The sequence below is a fragment of the Oncorhynchus gorbuscha genome, linkage group LG15, assembly GCF_021184085.1.
Source record: "Oncorhynchus gorbuscha isolate QuinsamMale2020 ecotype Even-year linkage group LG15, OgorEven_v1.0, whole genome shotgun sequence".
Taxonomy (NCBI): Eukaryota; Metazoa; Chordata; class Actinopteri; order Salmoniformes; family Salmonidae; genus Oncorhynchus; species Oncorhynchus gorbuscha.
The window spans coordinates 57,158,137-57,164,214 of record NC_060187.1 but is presented as its reverse complement, the minus strand read 5'-3'; positions in this window follow the sequence as shown (position 1 = coordinate 57,164,214).

Here is a 6,078-nt window from a genome sequence, read left to right as displayed (position 1 = left end):
CGGAAAACAAGACATAAGAAGAATCAAAGGATGCCCCCCCCCCCCGTTAATAATGTAACAAATATTCACATTTCTAAAAATAAAACCTCCACTTCATCCTTCCTGCTAATCTGAGCTATAATTTATTCCCACCCAGGGCCATATTAGTATGCTCGCCGGGGGCAAAGTGATTACGACAAGACCAAGTTCCCTCAACTCAGACACTACTCTAAAGAAAGAATGAGAAACAACTCAGTTAGTATTTAGTGAGAAGTATTTAGCACTATTTTGTTTTGCACAGATACACACACACACGCTTGCACGTATGCTCACACATACACATGCACACACACAGATACATATGTGTGTATGTACGTACAGTATGCACATTCACAAACACGCACACACTCATTAATAATTAAGATTCATTGCAACTAGATTACTGTGTGTGTGTGTGTGTGTGTGTGTGTGTGTGTGTGTTTGTGTGCATATCCTGTTCCTGTGCATTTCATTTCATAAAGGCACTTCGGTAAAAAGACTGTACCAACCATCAAATAGACACTTCATTATCGGTGCCTAGATAAGAAATACATTGTGTAGAATAATGATGGCAGTCATTACTTCATTATATATCAGGCTGTTGTCAGAGAGCAGCTTGAGTAAGTGTGTGTGTGTGTGTGTGTGTGTGTGTGTGTGTGTGTGTGTGTGTGTGTGTGTGTGTGTGTGTGTGTGTGTGTGTGTGTGTGTGTGTGTGTGTGTGTGTGTGTGTGTGTGTGTGTGTGTGTGTGTTTGCGCGCCCTTGTGTTTGTTTGTCATTTTACAAATGTGTTTCTGCAAATTAATGTCTGAACCACCCGGGGAAAAAAAATCACACCCTCTCATTTGGTAACCGTGACAAATGATACATTTTGGATAATGATTACAATTCCACGTATTGTTCCTTTATTCATGAACATGGGGTACGGGTTCCCACGTAACGAACCACTACAAACAGTGATCGTTACAGCAATAACTTTGAATACCTGCATATGAAATTTGTCTCACGTGACAGTGGCACATTTAACACATAAAATACGGACAGCGTCTTGCTCAACATATGTATTTACATACAATATATGCATAGTCTTTACTTCAAGGCTTCGATGAATATCGGGACACCTTAATTATATCAGTCCTATGACATATAGGGATGTATGATGTGTGCTGCTGTGTGAATGTGGGAGACCTGCAGCATTAAGAAGGGGGGGGGGGACCCCTGTCTGAGTATTTTGGGCACTGGACTGAGTCACAGCCTGTCACAGTCCATGTCACACTCTCTCCTGATGAGCCCTCTAGTTATGCAATCAACACTATTATCACTATTCACCGAATACCCGAAAAGTACAGCATATATTTAATTTGTAGAAACATTGACAGTTTCGCTTGATTTACAGTGCGGGCCCAACTTTAATTAATTGAAGAATGCATATTACCCCGCGTGCGACTTAATTAATAACTAATTCATCGCAGGGCACTTTGTTTCAGTGTTTTCTTTGGAGGCACATTCCTGGTTGTCTGACACCCTCACTTGGATTCCCTCCCGCGGTTATTCCAGTGTGAGGTCATGCTTTCTTCAGATCTGGGTTCAAGTGGTATTGGAAATCATTTCAAATACTCTAGCTGAACTTGATTTATCTTGCCTGGCTTAAAGGAAATCAGAAAAATAGTTGCAAATGTACAACTGTTACCCATCTGGCGCTCCAGGTAGGCTAAAGCAAATGCCAAAATAGTTTGAACGATTTCGAATAGTATTTGAACCCTGCCGTTGAGATGAAGGGAGCCCGTATAGGGCCTCTGGTAAAGTAGGACTGTGATGCCAGCAGCAAGCATCTCAGATGGAAAAAGACAAAGACAAGTCTGATTGCATGAAAACTTGTATTTTTTACTTGGCATCATTTGGAGCTGAAAATGTATCAAAATTGGCGCAATGATTTAATTGCAGACAGAGCAGTAGGTTTCGGTGCAGTACATACTGGGTGTCTCTGGTTTGGATTTGGAGGGATATTAGATATTAGCTGCTGGTGTAAATTATCGCAGCAGTAAAGGTCCTATAAAATCTCCACTCTCTGTCAGGTCAAGTCATTACACTCTTTAACAGGCAGGGTGGTTGGACTGTTTAGTGTGTGTGTGTGTGTGTGTGTGGGGGGGGGACTTGCAGGATTTGGTTTCTGCATTGGGGCCAGCGTCTCCTGTTCTTCAGCTGGGACCGTGTCTAAACACTGTACAAACACACTGAGAGAGGTCCCCCCCCCCACACACACACACACCATGGAGGCGAGAGGGTGAGAAAAAAAACATGTAACCTATACCCCCCCAGCGTGGCATTAGACCGGGTAAATGACGTGGGCTTACCGTAGTGGCCCTGGCTGTGTTGAAAACATATCACACACCCACGCACACAGACACACACACACCTACAAAAACCTCTAAGGATTCAATAACAAACAGGCTGATATGCACAGACATAGTAAAGGAAAGTATTCATATCACCCCGTGCAGCCATGGGAGAGGCAATTTGATACGGTGGAACCGGATGCTATGGTCATGGTCAGAAACTGTGAATAAATGTTTCAGTGTACGGATGGAAGGGTTCAATAGAAATGGTGTGGCTGCTTTAGAAATAATCATTTCTGATGATTGGGATCACGCCGCTATAGAAATGATAAGGATCATGTCGGCTATAGAAATGATAGGGATCATGCCGCTATAGAAATGATAGGGATCACGCCGCTATAGAAATGATAGGGATCACGCCGCTATAGAAATGATAGGGATCACGCCGCCATAGAAATGATAGGGATCACGCCGCCATAGAAATGATAGGGATCACATCGCTATAGAAATGATAGGGATCACGCCGCTATAGAAATTATAGGGATCATGCTGCTATAGAAATGATAGGGATCACACTACTATAGAAATGATAGGGGATGGCTGCTGCTATAGAAATGATAGGGATCGGCTGCTGCTGTAGAAATGATAGGGATCACGCCGCTATAGAAATTATAGGGATCATGCTGCTATAGAAATTATAGGGATCACGCCACTATAGAAATGATAGGGGATGGCTGCTGCTATAGAAATGATAGGGATCGGCTGCTGCTGTAGAAATTATAGGAATCTGCTGCTGCTATAGAAATGATCGGGATCACGCCGCTATAGAAATGATAGGGGGTGGCTGCTGCTATAGAAATGATAGGGATCTGCTGCTGCTATAGAAATGATAGGGATCACGCCGCTATAGAAATGATAGGGATCACGCCACTATAGAAATGATAGGGATCTGCTTCTATAGAAATGATAGGGATCTGCTGCTATAGAAATGATAGGGATCACGCTGCTATAGAAATGATAGGGATCACGCCGCTATAGAAATGATAGGGATCACGCCGCTATAGAAATGATAGGGATCATGCTGCTATAGAAATGATAGGGATCACGCCGCTATAGAAATTATAGGGATCATGCTGCTATAGAAATTATAGGGATCACACCACTATAGAAATGATAGGGGATGGCTGCTGCTATAGAAATGATAGGGATCGGCTGCTGCTGTAGAAATGATAGGGATCACGCCGCTATAGAAATGATAGGGATCATGCTGCTATAGAAATGATAGGGATCACGCCGCTATAGAAATTATAGGGATCATGCTGCTATAGAAATTATAGGGATCACGCCACTATAGAAATGATAGGGGATGGCTGCTGCTATAGAAATGATAGGGATCGGCTGCTGCTGTAGAAATGATAGGGATCACGCCGCTATAGAAATGATAGGGATCATGCTGCTATAGAAATGATAGGGATCACGCCGCTATAGAAATGATAGGGATCATGCTGCTATAGAAATTATAGGGATCACGCCACTATAGAAATGATAGGGGATGGCTGCTGCTATAGAAATGATAGGGATCGGCTGCTGCTGTAGAAATGATAGGGATCTGCTGCTGCTATAGAAATGATCGGGATCACGCCGCTATAGAAATGATAGGGATCACGCTGCTATAGAAATGATAGGGATCACGCCGCTATAGAAATGATAGGGATCTGCTGCTATAGAAATGATAGGGATCTGCTGCTATAGAAGTGATAGGATCACGCTGCTATAGAAATGATAGGGATCACGCTGCTGTAGAAATGATAGGGATCTGCTGCTATAGAAATGATAGGGATCTGCTGCTATAGAAATGATAGGGATCTGCTGCTATAGAAATTATAGGGATCACGCCGCTATAGAAATTTTAGGGATCACGCCGCTATAGAAATGATAGGGATCTGCTGCTATAGAAATGATAGGGATCTGCTGCTATAGAAATGATAGGGATCTGCTGCTATAGAAATGATAGGGATCTGCTGCTATAGAAATGATAGGGGATGGCTGCTGCTATAGAAAGGCTAGGTTCTATGGAGACAACAGATATGGTTGTACTAGCCAGGAAGATGGCTACATTATGGATGACTGAAGGCCCCACATCACCAGCCCACCTCCATAACCAGCCCTCCTGACCATCTGACACCAGTAATGGTAAGCGTTTGAAACCATTAGAGGTGCTGTGGAAAAGGCCTGTTTTGAGCGTGGAGCTGTCAGTCAGAGACTGGGAGGCGAGGAGGAGGAGGCGGTGGGCAGGGGTGGAGAGAAGCGGTGCGGCCTGACACAGCTGTCACTCACTGTGGACGAGAACGGTTTGCCTTAATGGATCCCTTCAGGCAGAAGGGCTTAACGCGGCGGGCAGAAGTACAATCGATGCGTTGTCATGAGCGAGTGAGTCATCATCAAACGGCCAGGTGGATAGACAGGCAGGAAGCAGCGAGGCCCCGCTCGGGTAGTTACGTCTATATCTCTCCGCCACTACAACCGTGTGTGTGTGTGTGTGTGTGTCTGTGTGTGTCAGTCTGTGTGTGTGTGTGTGACAGAGACCGAGACAGAGACAGGTGGATGCCCTGCTCAGTTTTACACTCCCAGTGGGGCCTCTGCTGTGATTGTAAGCATGAAAGAGGGCACTGACCCCTATCATCTCTGTTGCTTTTATTTGGCGGTCCTTTTGGAATCGGATAAATACAGTAGTGCACGTGTAGGTACGCACGCCGGACGCACACACACACACACACAATTTGAACTGGTATTGGCGGAAAAAAATGAAAGACAAAACATCAAGTCACATCTGCCGACTTCCAGATCTCTAGGATTGCCGTTGCTTTCAGTGTTGACACGGCTCGCCATTTCGGAAGACAAGAGGATTCCGGCTTATACCTTACCTGACTGAGATTACTTGGTCAACTTCACCCCTCTCACCTTCTCAGAACCACAGACAGGCAGGCCGACAGACAGTGGTATCATTATCCTAGTTTTGCTGCCTTTTCATATCCCTGTTTAACCTCCGTTGGGGGCGGGCCTCCATGGACACAGGGGGCCCTCTCTGGGCCCCTTACTGGCCCCGGAGGAGAGGGCAGGGGGATGAGTGACAGGTAGAGGTGCTGGAGATTGCTCCAAGCTGGGCTGCTGATACTGAGCAGGGTTGCCCCTCTCTCTCTGGGCTCATTCAGCCAGAGGTTGCCCCATGTTACCTCTCCTGTCCTGGTTACTCTCTCCTCCCGTTGGAACTTTTCATTCATGGGATAATGATGTAAGCCTAGATGGATGGAGGGAATTATTTTCTTACGCTGGTTGTGTGTTAGATGTTCGTTCGTGTTTGATTATTATTCTTTAAAATCACTTTTTCATCCCAATGTTGTGTGAAATGTTGAAGGGAGAGGCCCCAAACCCGTAAAAAAAAAACATTTTTTTTGTCACAGCAGCAAGGGATGTCTTTCTTCTGACTGAAACATAAAAGAGTTTGTGTTGATTAAATAGCCCTGTTTAAAGCTGGGAGGGACCTAAAATAGGTTTTGTCCTTCGGAAGATGAAGAGGAGTTTAAATAAACGCTCCTACCTTGGCTCCTCTTAATGGTGTGACCTCTGGGAGAGAGGCTCACTGAAGCCCTCATTTTCTACGTGAATGTCTCCGCTCTTTGCTTGTAATTGTTCCCCAGTATCATCTATGTCTCTGTCTGTCTCTCT